Raw genomic sequence first — 22,476 nt, 5'->3', positions numbered from 1 at the left:
ACGAGCGGAAATTGGTTGACATCGTGCATAAATATCGCTTAGAGGAAGCATTTACTGAGGAGTATTATCATCAGAGCTACTCGGAGATGAGTGGTCAAATGGATGGGAATCAGAACTAGCGAGTGGATAACCACTAGCCGCTAAGTCTATAAGAATTTGTGGAGATGGAGCAGGACCGAAGATGTCATCTCTCCTTGTACTTTCAATATGTCTTGATGAAGCAATCTATTAGGATTCTAGTAATATTACTCGGTGATATTAGAAAGGTGCCTTGATTATCTAAGGGAAGATCCGAGATAGCAATTGTAAATGGAAAAAGAGATTCATCAAAAGTAACATGTCGAGAAATATACATCTGCCCAATCGAAATATGGAGGCAACGGTATCCATGATGTAAATTACTATAATCAAGGAAAACATATTGTTGAGAGCGAGGGTTTAACTTGTGTTTTGAGTAAGATCGTAGCCAAGGATAACATGTGCAACCAAAGATATTGAAGAAAGAGTAATCTAGAAGACAATTAAAGTCTTTCCAAGGGACACTTATTTTGAAGTAGTGGAGTGAATAATGATTGATAAGGTAGACTACGATTTGGATGACATCATCCCAAAATTTAAGTGGAACTAAAACATGATTAAGAAGAGCTAAGACAGTTTCAACTACATGACGATGTTTTCTCTCGGCGGATCCATTTTGTTCAGGAGTGTGGGGGCAAGAACTTGATGGAGGATACCAAAAGAAGTAAGATAACGATGAAACGCTTGATACTCTCCTCCCAAATTAGAATGAAGGGAGAGTATTTTACGATAAAAATAGACCTCAACATGCTTTTAAAAATGACAAAAAATATTGAAGAGATCATATTTTCTTTTTATAAAAAAGATTCAAGTGAACTTACAAAAGTTATCAATAAAAATAATACAGTAAAGAAAACTCTGATTAGAAAAAATAGGAGCAAGACCTTAAACATTAGAGTGAATAATTTTCAAAGAAAAAATAGAGTTGCAATAGAGGATACAAAAGATAGTTTATAAGATTTTGCTTTTATACAAGCTTCACATAAATGAGACGATGATGCTAAAGAAGTTGGTAAACCAAAATGATTAATAATATTCATAATAAGATGTAGAGACGGATGACCAAGATGTGCATGCCAAGAGAATTTGTCCGTGTGTTCTTCAACAAAGGTTTTGATAGAGGTGGGTTGAAGATGATAAAGACCATTTTTAGTGTCCCCTTGGAGTAGAAATGGTTTCTATCGCGAGATCCTTCACGAGACAATGATTAGGATGAAATTCAAAAAATATATTATTATCAAGAGCAAATTGACGTATGGAAAGTAAATTTTTAGTAATAGGAGGAACATAAAGAGTGTTGCGCATGTGAAAAGTATAACCATATGAATGAAATGATGTGTTTCTAATGTGAGCAATTCGTAAACCTGAGTCATTGCCTATCTGTACCGTATCAGATCTAGATAAGCTGAAGCTTCTGTAAGAATATTATACTCCGGTGTAACATGATGAGTTGTTCCATAATCCAGATTTATCCTGGGGTTTCAGGAATTGATGACGTTGTATTAGGAGGGATGAAGAGTGAGAATGCTCTAGAATGAGATGATTCAGTACTAGATTGTCAAGATAAGAGAGGGTGTCGAGGTGATGATACAAGCCCTCCTCAAAAATTTGAATCATATCTTTTATAATAATTTTGAGCATACTAACTATAATTGAAGCAAATCTAACAGCGTCCTCGACCTCTACCTCGACCTTGGCCCCGACCCTGGCCTCGACCTCTGAAACCTCCAATCTGATTTTGATGACCATGTTAGAGGAGAAGGCTGATTATGTTGATCAGGTTGTGGAGCTTTGCTAATCATGTGTGTCGATAAAGATAGAGAATCTGACATCCTTTAAGATTGTATTTGTAGAAGCCTTTCATGAGAGAATAATATACCATGAAGAGTTTCTAGTGACACTTTATCCATGCAAGTTGTTGGTGCAATCAACCTCCAAGGTTTTAATGTCCGACAAATATGTATAAGTATGTTTAATAGAGCTTGATCATGGAAAGTCCTAGTTGTAGGCTAGACAAGGGAAAACTCGGTAGATCGTGGAAGTCAGGTGGATTCGATAGGTTTGGCGGAGACCTGATACTTGGGTAGACGAATACTGAGTCTTGGTTATGCATGAAAAGTCCTAGTTGTAGGCTAGGCAAGGGAAATCTTGGTAGATTGTGAAAGCCATGTGGATTTAATAGGTTTGGAGGACCTGATCCTTGGTAGCGGAATACAGAGTCTTAGCGAGTGAAGCCAGGTGAAGAAAATCGTGCAGTCGACCGGACTAGTGGATCTTGGTGATTCTAAGTTTAGTTTTACAATAGCATTCTGTATTACTATTATTGATGCTGGCTAATGTAGTATTGTAGGAAAAGTCTTAGTGGATCAGGTGATTAGAGAAAAAGTCCAAACAAGTCTGGAGGACCATGTTTAGCAGGTAGGTTGAGGTAAGCAACTGGAGGAGCAACAATGAGATCGTGTTCTTGAAAGGAACAACCTAAGGTTGCTAATCCAACTAAAGAAATGGGGAAGATTTTCAAGTTGAGATCAAGACAATGCTACTATCTAAATACTACTCATGCATCATATATTATTATTGTGCTAATCTCTGTTTTGCAGGAGTATATTGTCTAACATTGTTTTGCAGGTTCGGCCTGATCGGTCAACCGAATAGGGGATCGATCGACTGAACAAGACTAACTCAGAGCAGATACAAGTTCAGACCTAAGTAGAGTAAAAGTTTGATCAAGACATGATCAGTCGACCGAATAAAAGGATCAGTCGACCGAACACTGATGATGTGGCATAGTTCAGTTCGAGCTGAAGCAAAGAAGGAAGATTGCCGGATCGGTCAACCGAATCAGGGGATCTATTGACCGAATAATAAAGACATTAATAGTGCATTAATGAAGAATCTCAACAAACGAGGAAAGCTTACCGTTCGGTTGATCGAATATGGGATCGGTCGACTGAACCATTAATGTCCGAAATCAAATCAGCATAAGATCTCAGCGAAGAAGGAAGGGAGTGGGTTCAGCCGACTGAACCTAAGAATTGGTCGACCAAACATTGGCCACTCTTATAAAAAGAGCTCGAGGTTCGAGGCTCATCAACCAATCAAGTAAATCTAATCTGTTCGATGTTCATCTATGTGCAAGTTGCTGTTTGTGCTATTACTCTTCTACGCATCCATCAAGAAAGCTGTTGTACCATCCAAGAAGTACTGATAGAGTTGCATCTTCTATCTAAGTAATCAGTAGCTTGCATTGTACTTATTTACTAGTAAGATAGCAGGTTGTTACTATCTTACTCATTTTATTGTACATACAGCTTCTTTCTGAGATTTCGGAAAGAAGAGTTTTAATGAATTGTCCAACGGTATGATCAAGGATCGCAGGTCTTGGAATAGGAGTCAACGTAGTCTCCGAATCAAGTAACCGATCGAGTCTCTAATTTCCACTGTGTTATTTTGTTTTGAAAAGAAAAGTGTTTTTAAAAGAGCGATATTCACTCCCCCCTCTATCGCACTCTTTCGATCCTACACAAGTCATCACATTGGGATAAAAACTATCATATTAAGGACCTAAACCTACAAGAACATGCATTAATAGTTCTGGATCAGAGACCGAATGCCCAATTGTAGCTAGGTTATTGTCAATGCTCTTGACTGATTGCATATAGTGATTTGATAGAAGCATCTCCTCATTGCACAGACTATAATTGTAGATGAAGTTGGAGAACATGTACTTGAGAGTAAGATGTAAAATAATGATCAAGAAATTCTCAAACCTGACGCGAGGTGTTGAGCCCAACAAGTATGGGAAGTATAGACTCAATAATTAATGAGATCAACTAAGTCAAAACTAATTGATCCTTTTTAAACAAAATTGTATATGATGAATCATTTTTTCGAGGTGAGAATGAAGTATCATCAACATGACCAAGTAAGTCATGAACATAAAGTAAAGGAAGAAATTATAATTTTCATAATAAATAATTATTATGATCAAATTTAACAGAAAAATAATAAATCATATAAATATAGAAAGAGGTATTTTATAATGACAAATAGACCTCAATAGAATCGAAAGAAGATTTTTTTTTTCTATTTTTTCCTATGTTGTTTTCTCAATTTTTTTTTCTCATTTTTTTTCTTCTGTTTTTCTCCTCTCTGTTTGTTTTTCCTTTTTCATTTTTTTTCTCCATTTTCCTCTCTCTCGAGCAAAACAACAAATAACGAACAAAAATAAAATAAAATAAAATAAAACAAACAAATCTATTGATGTTGCCCAAGTTACTAGCATTGATAGGAAAAAAGTTATTGATAAAAGGTAAAAAAAACTACTATTACAATCGCCGAAGTTGCTGAGGTTGTCATACTATAATCGATAATATTAAATTAGCATATACAAACTCCTGTAGCCGTTATAAAAAAAATTCAAAAAAAAAATTAGGAAGAAAAAAAATTTGTCTATGACATTATACATAAATTAATTGATAGAGAAAAGAAATACATTATAGAATAAAATTTTTGATCATAATATTATTATTATTATTTGATACGATGTATGATCATGGGATCAGGCAGATAACGTGGTCGGAAGTCAAGCCCTTCGGAAGGTCTGAAGTCAAACTCGCGTGGCGGTCAGAAGTCAAGCTCACGGGGCGGTCAAAAGTCAGACCTACGTGGTGGTCAAGAGTCTGGCCTACATGGAGGTCAATAATCCGGCCTACGTGGAGATCGAAGGGTCGGGTTATAAGATGGTCCCGGTCAAGCACAAGTGTTAATCTGAGGTTAGGCCTACGCGTCGAGTAGGAACTCGGAAGCAAGGATATAGGTCAGAGCTTATAGCCTTACGGCGCAGGACACATGGACAAAAGCGTACAGATCGGGATGTGCCAGCTAAGGATACAGGTTAGGACTTATAGCCTTGCGACACAGAACGCAGACACCAAAACGGGCAGGTCGGGATGTGCCAGCCAAGGATACAGGTCAGGACTTATAGCCTTGAGGCACAGGACACAGGCACCAAAACGGGCAGGTCGGGATATGCCAGCTAAGGATATAGGTCAGGACTTATAGCTTTGTGACACAGGACACATGGATCAAAACGTGCAGGTCGGGATGTGCCAGCCAAGGATATAGGTCAGGACTTATAGCCTTGAGGCGCAAGACACATGGAACAAAAGCGTACATGTAGGGATGTGTCAGCCAAGGATACAGGTCAGGACTTATAGCCTTGCGGCACAGGACACATGGATCAAAACATGCAGGTTGGGATGTGTCAGCCAAGGATACAGGTCAGGACTTATAGTCTTGCGGCGCAGGACACATGGAACAAAAGCGTACAGGTTGGGATATGCCAGCAAAGGATACAGGTCAGGACTTATAGCTTCACGACGCAGGACACATGGATCAAAGCATACAAGTCAGGATGTGCCAGCCAAGGATACAGGTCATGACTTATAGCCTCACGGCGCAGGACACATGGATCAAAGCGTACAGGTCGGAATGTGCCAACCAAGGCATACAGGTCGCGACAAACGGAATCGGACGAAGGTGTACAGGTCGGGAGTCAGGATAACTGGAATCAAACTGAGGCATACATGTCTGGAGGCAGGATAATCGGAACCAGACTAAAGTGTACAAGTCGTTATACAATGTAAGGCAGGTCAGTAGCTTACAAGGCAGGTCAGTAGTTCACGAGACAAGACGTGTAGGACATGGTTGAATATGCAGATCTGGATTTACGATACGGCAAGTACAAGTTAGCTATAGGTCTATACCCACAGGTCGGGGTCGGCAAGTACGAAGACCCAGTCCAAGGTTAACAGGTCGAGGCAAGCATACACTACACGACAATCAAGGCAGGGATCGTAACCACCCGTCAGAGAATAATCACAGCGTGTCAGGGAATATGCCAACGGTCTAGGGCTCGTTACCTCCAGATTCCTCCTTCGACCTATAAGAGGATGCCCCGTGTCAATCACCGTCAAACAAGGCCAGACACTCGACATTCTCTGATACTCGCCAGACTCCAGAAACATCCACAGCAGTATAAAAAGAGAAGCTTCGTCCCTACGCAGGTACGCTCACTGGTCTTTTCACACTCATCTTTCACTTTTCGTCCTTTCTCTGTGCTTCTGGAGAAAAAGTACCTGACTTGAGCGTCGGAGGGCCTGACTCGGGGGCTTTTTCCCTGGTTTCTGATCTCTAATGACTCGTGGGCTCGTTTGAGTGTGCGCAAGACCCTTGCTTCGTCACCACCCCCCGTCATCCGCTCGTGTAAGCTCTCCCGGCGAGTGTCAGATCGACCTGGCTTCGCAGTGACTTTTCGTCAGCACCAGCGACAGCGCGGCCCGCCTTCATCCGACTCAACTTCCGGACGGGATCATTATTATTATTATTTAAAAAGTTAATAGATTTATTTATACAAGTTATATGTAACAGGAATAATTATATGTCCTGTCTAATTCGTTTATGGGATAAATCGGAAGTACAATGTATACCAATTTAGAGATTGACCTTAATAATATTCATCCCTATGACTCATTAACTCAGCCCCCGATCATCGACATCCGGCCTGGCTCAAAGCATATGCCATTAAGGCATATGCCTAGGGCCCCAATATTCTTGGGGCCCATTGATTAAATAATTAAGTAAAGACATTAAAAAAAATTAATTTGAGTCATTAATATTAATTAATGATAGCATACACATTAATAAATATCATGCTAACCATTAATGACATCTTATTAATTAATTCATTATTCTTATTTACAATTAGTCAAGATTTTATTTTATTTAATCTCATTTCCTCATAATTGCACTTAGCCAAGATTTTATTCTATTTAATTATATATCTTATAAAACTAATAAACTCTTTCCTTCTCAATATCTCTAAAAAAACCCTAATTGTTCTTTCACTAATGTTTCGTGTCTTTTTTCTTTTCTGCTCATTAATCAAAGATTTTTTTTTTATCTTATACAACATAAAGTAAAATGCTTCATAAAAAAAATTCATAATTAAAATTAATAAAGTTTTATTTACCTCCCATATTTCAAAAAGATTAGATACTTTAACAGTGTTAAAAAAAATTATCTAAATATTAACGAGAAAACTAAATTTTTTATAAAAATAATATTTTATTTTTTAAAAAAATAAATCATTTTTTATAAATCGTCATTCTCAATGCCAAATTCAAATGAAAAAATTTTGAAATGTTTTTTAAAAATATATTAATTTTTTTAAATTTATTTTTATCTAGGTCTCGGGAAATCTTGATACGGCCTGGTCGACATCAACGTCATCATCCAGCTTTCTCTTACGTTTTTTTTTTTTTTTTTTTTTTTAAACAAATGTAGAGGTTGCCCTTAATAATATTCATCCCTATGGCTGATCATCTACTCGCCAACGCCCTTGGCTCATGGGAGGCTTGGCTCCAGATGGAGACAACGAGGGGGAGTGGGAGCCGATCGAAGCGGTGGCGACGCTGATCGAGGCTGCAAGTGTCCGTGCCAGCGATGATCGATCGCAGCATGCAGGCGGCCGGGCATGCATGGCGTCAGCGAGCGGCGTGTGAGGTCACGTTACGCTCCAGGTGATGATTGGCGACGCGCTGCGGCGGTCTATCTGTTAATGCGCCATTAATACGTAATTAAGCAGACGACGATGAGATCGATCATCGATCTCACAAGAGAAGAATTATAGCTGCGGCCATGGGCGTACGGACACGAAAGGGAACATAAATAAATTTATTAAAAAGGGTAAATGAGCGATGATTGATGTTGCCAAAAGTGGGATGATCCTTTCAGAATCAGGGATTTCCCTTTTGGGAAATCCCTATCGATCGCTTTGTTTAAATATTCCACTAATTGTTAGTTAGCTAGCTAATTAATTTTCATGACCTAATAAAATAATAATTTCTAGATGGAGTGTTTTATGTTCCATTCTCCAACGATTTCATTAGAACCTTTTAGTTTTCTGGGCACTATGTCACTTTAATTAGTATAACTAACTTTGTATGACGTGAATTAAAAATTATATCTCAGGCGGAAAAGCAGTTGATTAACGATGCTAAAATTATATAAAAATTATATATTATTCCTGTCTTTTTAAAGCCGGACCTGCAGATAATGATGCAGGAATCACAAGTCTATATCACTTTCAATTTTGTTATAGAAATGAATAAAAAGATTCACAATGACTTATGTCACATCCCATGGGATTTGAAGGTATCTTATGTTAGGCTTAGGACTATCACTTGTAGGTCACGCTAGATAATGACACTTACAAAAAGTATTCAAAATATATATATATATATATATATATATATATATATATATATATATATATATATATATTTTGATCATGTCCTGAAACTGAGTAGATGACAACCGGGAAGTAACACTAAGGTGGTTCTTCATCTTCACTGTGGCTCCTCCGTTCCTGCAACCATAAGTCGTTGTGCCAAGCCGGGAGTGAGCTTCCGGCGACGGCCTTCCGACGTTCAAGTCATACACCGGCAAGCAAGGAAAACCGAGAAGGCAAAGATGAAGCAATGAATAGTGGTTCCAGAAGACGTGTATGCGTACCTTCGCGGATGACTGCTCCTCTCCTTCTATAGGGCTTTGACGGGCAGACTACGCGCTTTTCGAGTGGATGTACATCCCCAAACTTTCTCAAAAAGTTAACATCGAATAAGGGTCCCTGACATCTTATCATAACAGGGCAAACGTATCTCTGCCTAAGCGGCGGGATCTTCTTCTGTACGATCTCCTGTCCATCCGCGCCGTCAGTCGGCGGCACCGACTCCCAAAAGGATGTTGGCACGTATCTCCCGTCTCATTTATCGGCTATTGGTCCAACTGTACTCCCTTTGATCGGTCCGACCGGCCATCTCTTTGACCTCCTATGCCTATGTCTAGTCCGATCGGCTTGAGTGCCCTTTGCCTCGGTGTGTCGTAGGCTCGGCCAACCCCCTCCGAATTCTTCTGCCCGACCTGGGGCGAAGGTCCTTCCGATCGGCTAGTTTAATAATTGACTATCTCTTGATTTTGGCGACCACCAAAACGTTGAACTTCCCTGGAGGTGGGCCCTCCTGAATTATCACCGGATCATATATATATATATATATATATATATATATTGTTTAAAATGATTTTCATTTTTTTTATTATTTTTTAAAAAATTCTAGATTAGTAGTTTAATTGTATCAATTAATTAAATCACCACTCATCGTATCATTTTAAACATTCCTGAGAAAGATAATCTTTATTTTTGTCCGTTTAGGATGGACAGTTAGATGTCATCATAAGATTTAGGGTCAAATCTTAACTAGTAGCTGGGTGTTTGCTCTCTTCTATGCATTATTCAACTGCTCAAGACGAATAGACATTCATAATTTACTTCTTTTGTATTGACTTAAGGACGTCTTCTGTATTGACTTGAGGACGACTGACGGAGGTTTTGGAGATGAATGAATCATCTTTTATCATCATTTTTTAATACATTTGATTTACTCCCATAGGAATAGACAAGTTGATATTCGGATAGTAAATTATTTCATTAGGCAATGGTCGATTCTTGTAGATTCATTTTCTTGACGTTCGGTACCATAATTTATCTTTCTTTAACTTAGTGTGCGTGGGACCGACGATGAAATATATTCGAGCGAGCAAAATCACCGTTTGCAATTTATTGAATTCATTCGGTTTTGATTTTGAAAAGAAAAAAAAAGTAAAAGAAAAAGAGGCATCAAACTTAGCTGTTCTCGATAAATGGAATGCGATATGATGATATTCTTTCCTGTTCGTTCCTCCGTCCGCACTCGCCCGCCACTGCTAGGACTCTCTTCCTCTCATACTGTTAATTCGCTTGTCTTCTTCTCATTCAGCTTCCAATTTTCTCATAATTAAACTAAAAAGCAATGAAAAGGAAAGCAAAAGAGAGACAGAGAGAAGAAGAAGTAGTAGTAGTAGTAGTGGGAAATATATGGATGCCCCTCTTTGAAGCAAAAGTGACGCCTTTGGGCAGGAAGCCACGCTCCCATGCATCAACATCTGTCGCCGATATCTTCGAAAACTGCATGTTATTCATGTTGCAGTATCTTAATAGTTGATATTCAACGAACGGCGCTGCGACACATGGAACAGCAACGAGGAGACAAATTGAATCGGGCATATATTGTTGGAGATCTTCGTCACAGGCTTTTTTTCTGGCCTGCCACTGGAGACGATTATTCGCTTGGTGGAGGAACGGGGTTAGGGTTGTAGGGTTACAGGAATGGGTTTTAGGGTTACCGGAAAGGGTTTTAGGGTATCATTGCGAGTGTGCTGATGATGAGGTTAAAACATTTGAGATGGGTGTTAGTGGCCGAGGCCACAAAATTTAAAAAAAAAAATAGTAAATAATAAAAATTGGACAGGATTGTTTTGTTTCAAAGTTGGATCAAATTTTCTTATATTGGAGGATCAAACAAGCACAAGCATTTAGTCTACAAATCTATGAGTTCAAAGGAATGAAAAATTTCCGGTCGATATTAGAGTTGTCAAACAAGTCGAGTTGCTTGCAACATGATCCAAACTAGGCATAGCCCATTTCTTAACCAGCGCGGATCCTTTAGACCGCATCCTCTTATCCCCTTGGACCACATAACTCATATAAAATCCAGTTCACATGCAAAACACGTGCATGCAGAAACGCAACATGCAAAACCCTAATGAGGTCGACCTCTCGCGATCAGTGACCTCGAGCGGCCTCCCGCAACCTCTATGACCTCCTGTGATCTCCCTCTTGCGACCTCCGACCCTCTGCGACCTCCTGCAACCTCCGGCAACGTCTGAATACAACCGTCCGAAGCTCCTAGCAGCACGCCTTTGACGACCCAAGGCTCCGACTCCTATGAGGACAACCAGCTCTAAGGCTCTGCCCTGCCATCGACCCTCGACGACCCAAGCTCTGAGCTCTACACTGCTATTCTTGGGAGACAAAAGGTCTTCTTCTTAGTTAATTGCTGTTCTTGGGAGGATCCGAAGATTTGATAACTAAAGAGAAGTTGGACATGCAGAAATTTAACATAAATTTGATGTTTTTATATGCTTCTTTTGTCGCTATTTTTTTAGCCCTAAATTCGTTATTTTTTTCTGCAGGATCAAAGTAATTATCATGAAAGGTGAATCTATGAGTTATCGTCCTTTGAATTTTGAAGGAAATGAAGATAGTCGGGAAGGTAACTTTGATGTTATTGATGAAGGTAATAAGATTCAGATTGCGAATGTATTAAGCTTTAGTATATCAATTTTTTTATTTTTAGCCATTTTGCTTTGTTTGTTTGATTTATAGGCTTGAACATTGAAACAAATTTAGATACACCACAAATGGAGCTAGAATTTGAGACAAAAGAAAATGCATATCAATTTTATTTGGCATATGCTAAAAAGGTTGGATTTGGTGTAAGGAGAGGTAAAATCCACAATGATAAATCGGGTAAATTACTTGATAAGGTTTTTTTATTATTGTGTCCAAGGTAAAAAAGGAAAAGACAAACGAGATCTTTATATCAAAACAAGTCGTAGTGAACAAGATTTATTTGTGAGGCTAAAATGAAGATTAGTAATCGGAAAAAAAGGCAAGCTTAATATGGTGTAATTTATTAAAGAGCATAATCATTATCTCTCAAGTCTAAACAAAACACCTCTATAGAAGTCATAGGAATATATCTTCTTCTTCAGCGATACAGATTGAGATGACAAGTGATGTAGGAATCCTCCAAAAGCATTTTATGATCTTATGGTGAGGCAAGTAGGTGAGAGTTAGAATTTAGTATTTATTCTTAAGGATTACAAAAACTACTTGCAATATAAAAGATCAATAAATATGAAAGTTGGGGATATAAGGGGTATATTGGAGTATTTGCAGAAAATGCAGTTTGATGATCCTAATTTTTTTATACTATTCAAGTTGATGAAGATGATTTGATTACTAATATTTTTTGGTTTGATGCTAAGATGAGAACTTATTATACTAATTTTGGATATGTTATTTGCTTTGACATAACCTACAGAAATAACAATGAAGGTCACCCAATTACATTATTTGTAGGTATTAATCATCATAAACAATCTATACTTTTTGGTACAACTTTATTATATGATGAAACCAGTTTGACTTGTGAGTGGTTGTTTGATACATTAACTAGAGCTATGGGTGAGAAAAAAATCAACTACTATTCTTACAGATCAAGATGTAGCAATGGCAAAGGCGCTAGCTTCCAGATGGCCTGAAACACATCATCATTTATGCATTTGACACATTTGTTAAAATGTCGCCATACATTTGAGTGGAGTTTTTTCTCAGTTTAGAGACTTTGCTAAAGATTTTACCTCATGTGTATATGATTTTGATGAATAAGAAGATTTTATTTCAACATGAAACATGATGTTGGCCAAGTATGCACTTGAAGACAATGATTGGTTGAGGCACATGTACAACATAAAGGAAAAATAAGTTTTAGTATATGAACAACAAATATTTTGCGTGGATATGACTACAATCCAAAGAAGTGAAATCATGAATAGTATTGTGAAAAAGTACATCACTTATAAACACAAGTTTTTAGACTTCTTCAATCACTTCCAAAGACTCCTTGATGATCGTCGATATGAGAAATTAAAAGCTTATTTCAAATCAAGTACAACTATTCCATATTTAATGCTTCCAATTGAGATTTTAAAGCATGCTAATGAAATTTATACTCCTGAGTCATACAAGTGTTTTCAACAGGAGTGGTGCTTATCTCATAATTCTAATCTAGAAATTTATGAGAATGTTGATACATTTACAAAATATAAAGTTACTCCTCCTAAAAAAAACCATTATATAGTTACACTTGATAAGAAATTTGAAAAAATTAAGTGTAGTTATAGAAAATATAAATTTGTTGGAATTTTGTATTCTCATATTCTGAATACGTAGAAAATATCATGAAGATCCCAAGCGAATATGTATTGAAAAGGTAGACAAGAAAAGCAAAAATAGGATATTTTGGAGTTAATGTTCAATGGCCAACAATGCTAGTTTCGATCCAAAAATACTTCAAAACATGAGATACAAAGAGCTGTGTGGGTTGAATATTTGATTGGTTACCAAAGCAGCAAAATGGGATGACACTTACTAGGTTGTTAAAGATGCTATGTTGAGCTTGTGTAAGATTGTGGATGATAAGGTACAAGTTAATGAATCAAATGCCCAATAATTAAAAGTGAACCAAGAATCCTGGGAATTTGATTATAATGAATGGAACTCTACTAGAGTGAAAGGTATTAAAACAAAGAAGAAAATAGTCTCATATAAGAGGTTGAAAGGTGGGTTAGAGAAGATTTCAAGGAAAAGAAAAGCAACGAGGAAAACAAACCAAACTTCAACAATTGTAATAATTTCTACTCCATAACTTCCAATTTTTTTATTTGATATTATTTGTTATTAAATTTGAACAACTTAAATAATTCTAATTTTTTTTTGTATAACACAGAGTGTAGATCAAACTATTTCTAATATACCTAGCGTACAATGTGACAGGATCAATCATCAAGTTGACATTTGTTTTATTTATGTTAATCTAAGATAATTTATGATAACTATCTAAGACTGTATTTTATTTTCTTGGTTTAACCTATAAATTATGTGTCAATAATTGGTAGCTCTGTTGATAGTTTGAGTATGACTAAGACTCAATTTCCATCATTATTGACATCACAACTTTCTCAGGTATTTATTTTTTATACAAATTCATAATTTTTTATTAGATGGCCTAGTTTACTACTAATATTTATTTTTCATAAAAATTACATCATTTAGTCATTTAGCTTATTTTTTAATAGTTTACTATTGAGTATATACTTGATAATGCTTTACTGCTATGTTATAGTTGCATTAACCATCTCATCTTGATTATTTTCCGACAAATTACTTGGAATAATGCTACAAAAGGTAGGTATTGGGGACCCAAAAGTGAAATTTTGTGAAACTGTTGAGGAGACTAATTTAGATTGTTGTTTAAAGTTTCAATTATCTTGTATATTTAAATATTTATTCTTTTCCTTGTTGGGGAATCTGTGTACTAGATGGGTATTGTGTATCACTTAGAGTTGCAATGTTTTTCTTCCTATAACTGCAGTGCCCTAGTGTTTGAATGGATATTGGTGGAGTTACTTGTGAATCTAGTGATTCATTTTTTTTTTCAGTGTCGTCTTGCATCAACTTTTCGATGTAAAGTTATTGAGGTAAGAAAATTTAAAGATGATCAAATAAGGATTTGAACATAGATGATTGAAATAAGATTATGAATAGTTCCTTTATTCTTTCATAAATTCAAGAGTTATAAGTTCTTCGTTGGTCTTAAAATGGTAAGACATGCGTTGACTAGTAGTTGAAAAATTGCAGAATTGTTCATCTTCTTGCTAACTCTTTGCTATGTTAAATCAGTTTCCCTCTCTTGTATGATGTTTGGATTTCAAGTTCTAGTTCGGCTTGCATAACTATCTCAATGGTTGGAGGGGAACCACACTTTAATATATTTAGATGTGCATCATAATTCCTGTCAGTAATCTTGCTCCTTATGAGGTATTACATCATTTGCTGTTGAAACATGGCAATCATAGTTCAAAAAAATTCATAGATACATCATGCATGAATTGGTTCGATGATCATGTAACTTTTCTGCAATTTCATCGAAGGAACTTATCCATGTTATAAGAGCCTAAAGAACAGTATTAAAAGGCAACACGGAAGAGCACTACTTTCAGGTAGTTCAAGTGATGGTAATTTATCATGAGACTCGACAAGATTGGATGAGTGCTAGAGTTTGCCTTCCAGAGCTAGCATTTCATTTAGGACGATCTCCCAGTTGTCAACATTACTTTAGGGAAAGGAGAACATTACTTTAGGGAAACCTCCTTTTGATCTCTCCCATAGAAATGATTGAAGACCAATTGAGCAAGTGTGGTCTACTAATTCCGACAATGCCGTAGATGGCAATCACATGAAGAGGCAAGACCAAATCTACTTTCAGCGCATGAAATTTCATCAAACTTAAACACTACTGGATTCGACCTATAAGTCGTAAGCACAAAGCATGTTATATCACTAAGAGTTATATCACAATGTCAAGTTATATCACAAAACAAGTTACATCAACTACATCCCCATCATCACAATCCAAGTACATACAACTATAACTATAGCAACTCTAAATTTCCTATTCAATGAACATATTTCATCACTCAATTGCATAGTTACATGATTGTTGTTCCCATCATCTAGAACATCATTATATTCAATTGCACTCTCATAACTAGCATATTTCTTTAATTCACTAATCTCCTATTTTAATTTTTTTTTATTATTTCTCTTCAACTCATTAATAATTGCCTTATTTCTCTCTGACGGTTCTGGGTCATACCATAAGAAAAAGTCACATCCTTTGATACGACGATAAGGACGAGCCCACATGGCACGGGTTAATGGTCTCAGTGGATGTTAAAGTCAAGACGGTCAACGTGGCTCAACCGCGTAGCCCGAGTGAGATGGGGATACATAGGCCGATCGACAGAAGAGTGGGCCGAGTGGGACATCCGTCCGGCTCGGGGAATGCCATTGATAGTGAATAATGAACTAATATAATAAAAGAGGAAAAATCGGATACTAAATAAGGGAAAGAGAAAATAAAAGAGAACACTCCATCTATCATTGAATGTAGAGAAGTCAAGACAAAGATGTCTTCTGTCTGTAAATTAATATCATTAAATAGGGGAATATGAAAGGTCACTAAGACAGGTATAAAAGAGTATGATAGGTATGAAGAAAGGAAAGATTAATCTCTATCCCTAGTACTTTCACTTTCTCTTCTTCTTCTATTTCTAACTTGAGCATCGGAGGGCCAACGTCGGGGATCCCTTCCCTGGTTTGGTTTTGTTTTGCAGAGAGGAGCGAGGTCTTCATCCAGTCGGTAGAGCCGCCACATCCCCGACTTTTTAGCTTCATGCTTTCAGATAGGAACATTTTAGCGTCGTATGTGGAAACGTAATCTGCATCCGAACGAGAAGATGGAAGACGTTGGACGATTCACAACGGTGACACTGATGTAAGAAGAGCTTGACACGCTGATACAAGCCCGAGAGGTGAAGATAGTCGAACAACATCAACAATAGGCGCTGGCCGAGCGTCAAGCGCAAGAGCTTGCGGCCTCTGCAGCAGGTCTGTTGTATCTTTGAGAGCATGAAACAAAGAACATAAATTAAATTGTAAATAACTCACAGTGATCTCCCGAAGAAATCGAAGAAGTCGCCGGACGTCGCTGCTGTCGAAAGCACGATCACGGGTAACCAGAAAGTGCTTCAAGGTTCACAAGCCAAATCCCCAACCTCTCGAACGTTCTCCTTTGCTCGACCAACACTGATTACCGTCGCCTCTCCCCTTTTTTTCTTGCCTAATACACCGATTACTCTTGGACGTCATTTTAAATAGGAAGCAAAACATCAGTTACTAACCGATGCTTTGATGACTTTCAATGGAGGAAGATGAAGGTGAATGAGCACCCCTTCATCTTCCTGACGTTGCAACTGATGCAACGTCCAACATCTCCCACTCATCCAAATCAATCCAAAAAGGTTTTCTGGTCACATAGACCATGTCAGTCACATAGACTACAAGGTGATCATGTCATAATGCTAAAGCCAAACATTAATTGGTCACAAAGACCAAATAAGTCACATAGACTATTTGACGATCAAGTCACGAAGACCAGAGTAAAATTAATTAGTCACAAAGACCAAATAAGAACATCCATTTCATACATTAGGGAAAATGATTCGTGCGACAACAAGCATATTGAGCATTTATTACTAAGAAGATTGCTACACCTTACATAACTGCTCTTTAGAACGAATCAGAGACATCAATGACTTGCCTTTACCCCAAATTAAATTATTTACATCATTATGAACATCTCTAATCCCTCATATTGACTATATATCAAGAGCATGTACAACATCTCCAATTAAACAAATTATTCACAATTACATTTTATGTACTGAACAAAAAATGTAACTGGTAACAGTAATAAATGTCACAGATGTAAATTAATCTTAATTTTCCTTTTTAGCTAGAATCTATTCATTTTAATCTGTCGCTTTCCTAGTTATGCTCCATAGACCGAATCATCCATAGCCAAAGAACATGTTAACTACGATGTGTTGTGTAGATTAATAAACATGCAAAGCATACCTACATTTCATCTTGACCCAAAACACAAGTGTGAGATTTGTGTTGAAATAAAAATGACAAGGTTATTCTTTCAACATATTGAAAGAAGCAACGAACTACTCGGGCTAATTCACACTGACGTGTGCGACCTCAAAGGTACACTAACACGTGGTGAGAATAAATACTTCATCACTTTTGTAGATGATAATACAAAATACTATTATGTGTATTTTCTCAAAAGTAAGGATGAAGCTATAGAGAAATTTACTCTCTATAATAATGAGGTTGAAAACCAGCTTAATAGGAAGATTAAGGTGGTTCGAAGTGACCGAGGTGGTGAATATGTATCACCGTTCACTGAGTTCTGTGTTGAACATGGGACCATATATGAAATTACAGCTCCTTATACTCCTCAGCAAAATGGAGTTGTTAAGCGAAAGAATCGAACTCTAAAGGAGATGATGAATGCTCTTCTATTGAGATCTGGATTGCTAGAGTTCATGTGGGGGGAAGCTGTGTTAACAGCTAATTACTGTTGGTCCCTTGGTGGCCGGCATGAGGGGAGGGGTGAATTGCCTTGCAAAAATAAACTCAACCCTTTCTCGACTTATAGCTTAATAAAGAACACTTGTAATAAAAAACTAAGAGACTAATTACTGAGACAGAAACACAAGGAGTTTTACTTGGTTTGCAATCAGAAGATTGCTAATCCAAGGAAAATAAAGTGCACTTTTATGATGATCTCCTTCGGGCGGAGTAGCCTTTTACAACGTTAACAGCTCACAAATAAAAGTAGAATAGAAAGAAATAAATTACAGGTTGTTGTCTAAACTACTGAAAACAGAGCTATATTTATAGCACTATTCCGGGTGCCTAGAGTGGGATAGAATTCTATCCCCGACGCATCGGTCAACGGACACGTCGAATCTGATAAGAGTTGACTTCCGGGCGCCTGGAAGGGTTTCGGGCGCCCGAACTCCAGGCACCCGAAATTGCTTTGGGCGCTCGAACCCATAAAAGTCAACCATGTTGACTTTTTTGGTCCGGGCCCTCTGCTCCGGTTCTGTTCGCCTCAATCCGGGTCTTCCACTCCGATTCCGCTTACTTGGGTGATCTCGGTCATTCGAAATAAGGCTCACCCGAACCTAATTTCCGACCTTCTCCTCTAGCAATCTTCCTCCCTGGCTTCTCGTCTCTCGAACGTCGCGTACGTTTTTCTAGTCCACCGATTTACTCTTTCGCGACACCTCGTCCCTCGGACGCACCGAGCCCGTCGGCTCTCTCCCGTGCTGTCCTTCTCGCTAGCTGTGTCTCCCGCTCGACTTCCTGTGCTCCTGCACACTTAGACACAGGGGTTAAACCAAATAGGACCTAACTTAACTTATTTGATCACATCAAAATAACCTTGGGGTTCCAACAATTACCTTTTAAATAAGGTGCTCCGAAAGAAAATAGATAAGAGACTTTATGAGTTGTGGAATGGAAGACAATCATCCTACAAATATTTACAAATGTGGGGGTGCTTTGCCAAAATTTTGGTGCCTGATCCGAAAAGGATTAAGATCGGACCAAAGATTGTTGATTGCATATTCATTGGGTATGCACATAACAACACTGTGCATCATTTTTGTGTGTATGAGTCACACATACTGGAGATACACAAAAACTCAATAATCGAATCGAAAAATGTCTCGTTCTTCGAGTATATGTTTCCATATAAAACCCGAGAGGATGCTAGCCCCTCAAAACAGGCATATGAAATATAAGGCGAAGAAAAAGATGATGAACCCAGTCGAAGTTGAGCTTAGACGGAGTAAAAGAGCTCGAGTAGGAAAATCCTGTGGATCAGATTTTATCACTTTCATGTTGAAAAGAGATCCCCGAAGTTACTCAGAAGTTGTAGACTCTTCTGATGGACCTCACTGGAGAGAGACAATTACATCTGAAATAGAATCTATCTTGCAAAATCACACTTGGGAACTTGTGGATCTTCCTCCGGGAAGTAAACCACTAGGTTGCAAGTGGATCTTCAAGAAGAAAATGAAGTCAGATGACACAATTGATAAATACAAGGTCAGATTGGTAATCAAAGGATACCGACAACGAGAATGTCTTGATTACTTTGATACATATTCTCCGGTGTCGAGAATAACTTTCATTAGAGTATTGTTGGCTATTGCCGCTCTATGAAATCTCAAAATACATCAGATGGATGTAAAGACGACCTTTCTAAACGAGAATTTAGAAGAGAAAATCTACATGGAGCAACCTGAGGGGTTTCCTGTGCCAGGACAGAAAAATAAAGTTTATAGATTGGTAAAGTCATTATATGGCTTGAAACAAGCACTAAAGTAGTGGCATTAGAAATTTGATAATGCCATGAAGGAATGTGGATTCAAGATTAATGAATATGATAAATGTGTCTATATAAAAGTCACAGAGAATGACTACGTCATCTTGTGTTTATATGTAGATTATTGAGATTGCAAGGTTGTAAGCATAGTCCCACATTGAAAACACATGGGAAAGATCATAGGTTTATAAGAAAAAAGATATCTCCATTGGCATGAGGCCTTTTGGAGAGAGCCCAAGAGCAAAATCTATGAGGGCTTAGGCCCAAAGTGAGCAATATTATGCCATTGTGGAGATATCTAAATTCTTTTCGATCCTATATAGATGACATATTTATCATTGGGAGTAATGATAAGATAATCAAATCCACTAAAGATATGTTGAACTCAAGATTTGACATGAAAGACATGTACCTAGCTGATGTGATTCTAGGAATCAAAATTCTTAGAATGATAGAAGGGCTGTTCTTAGTCGATCCCATTACGTGGACAAGATTCTTGAGAAATTCACCTACGATGATACTGCGTTGGCACGAACGCCGATATATACGAGTCAACATCTATTAAAAAATCGAAGTGAAAGTATCTCTTAGATAAAGTACTCTCGAATGATTGGAAGTTTGATGTACTTGATGAGTTGTACATGACTAGACTTGGCCTACATAGTAAGTAAACTAAGTAAATACATGAGTAATCCCAGTTTTGAGCACTGGAAAGGGATAACAAGAATACTGAGGTACTTAAGGTATACTCATGAATATGAACTGTACTATACTAGATATTCCATTGTGATCGAATGATACAACGATGCGAGTTGGATATCTGACATAAGAGACTCCAAGTCTATGAGTGTATATGTATTCACTCTAGGAGATGCAGCCATTTCTTGAAAATCTTCTAAGCAAACTGTAATAACTAGATCAATGATGGAATCTGACTTTGTAGCTCTTGACAAATGTGGTGAAGAGGCTGAATGACTACAACAATTCTTAGAAGATATTCTGAGATGACCAAAATCGGTGCTGACAATTTGCATACATTGTGATAGTCTATTAGCAATTGGCCGGACACAAAGCCATCTGTATAATGGTAAGTCTAGGCATATACGTCATAGACATAATACCATGAGACAACTACTCTCAATGGGAGTTATCACTATTGACTTTGTGAAGTCAAAGGATAACCTAGTTGATCCGCTAACCAAAGGGTTAAATCGAGAGTTAGTTGCGAGCTCATTACGAGGAATGACTTGATGTCGTTGTCAGTGATCAGTGCAGAGGACACCCAACCTATGCTGATTGGAGATCCCAAGAACTAAATTCAAAGGGATAACTAATTTGCACTGACTAGACACACTGTGGGGGAATGACCCAATGAATCAGTGAAGGATGGAGGTTAAGCACACGACTTTTAATGATCAAGAAGAGTAGATGGCTACTCTCGAGGGATCACCTATGTGAGAAAGAAGTAGGGCCGCTTCGAAAAGAATTGGAGGCACAATTCTTATAGTTTCTCACAGAACCAGGCGTGTTCATAGCCAAGAACGAATACACTAATGAGAACTGAGTTGTATCAAGAAGAGTTTTGGGTGAGATATGTCAATGCTTTCACAAACGGCAGAATAGTTCAAGGACATTGCATCTACTATCAGCCAGTAAGCAAACAAATCTTCACAAGGAAAGGTTCAAAGGGTAAAACCTATCTATCCTATATTTGACTTAACTGTTGAATGCTAGCATATACCCTATTTTTCATTCATGTGGGAGATTGTTGGAAATGTTAATGGAATAAAGAGGTGGAGACGAAGAGACTCTATTATGCATGGGTTTAGTCTCATATTAGAAGTCTCTTGGCTTTATTGTTGGTTTAAATTATGACACATGCATTAATGTTATAAACATATGCATAGGGAGAGACTATCTCACGCATGAGTGCACAGGGGTGGGTGCAAATCCAGAGCCCGGATTGTACTAAACCAAGGTTGATTCGTGTGCGAGCACGACCTATGCATGTCGAATGTCGGACCGGTCGAAGCAAAATTTACCCAAAAGAATAAACCAACATATTACCACTTGAATCTCTTTTTGCTATATGCTCAAGAGTGTAACGGAAGCATTAATGTGAAATTATAGTGATTCCGTAACGTCTCAATATTAATAGCGACATTAAACTCATTAATGGTGATTTCGTAACATCTCATTATTAATGGCGACATTGAACTCATTAATAATGATTTCGTAACGTCTCGACATTAATGAAGACATTAAGCTCATTAATGACGACATTAAACCCAAAACATTAAATGACCATAATTTGATCATTTATCGCATAGGTGAGAGCTCCTATATAAGGAGGTTGAATCTTGAGCAGAGAGTAAAGCGGAAAATCAATGAAAGAGAAAGCAAGAGGAAGAGCAAGGAGCAAACCTTTGTCCACCCGTGTTCTCCCACAAAACTCTCTCAGTCATGCATCCGCTCAACTGAACTACTCGTGATAGCACTCATGTGCATTCTCAATTCGCCACGAACAACCAGTACTTGGTTGTGTTAGTGGTTTTGCCGTTGTATCCTGGGAAACAAATGACCCGAGAGAACCTCGAAGCATAGCCGGAGGTGGGGTGAATCTGTTTCAAGAAAACTACATTGAGCGCGGGCCTCAACATCTTACTCGGTGAATTCTCTTTCTGACTCGCGATTGACTCTCGATTCTGCTACGTACCGCATCGACTCCGTGACTCGGACCACTGGAAGCTTGGCAAAACCAACCTCACTGAAAGTCTGAGATTATCAGCTCAGGTCATCT

Source organism: Zingiber officinale, chromosome 4A (genome assembly GCF_018446385.1).
Source record: "Zingiber officinale cultivar Zhangliang chromosome 4A, Zo_v1.1, whole genome shotgun sequence".
In the NCBI taxonomy this organism is placed as follows: domain Eukaryota; kingdom Viridiplantae; phylum Streptophyta; class Magnoliopsida; order Zingiberales; family Zingiberaceae; genus Zingiber; species Zingiber officinale.
Note: the sequence above shows the minus strand (reverse complement) of the source record.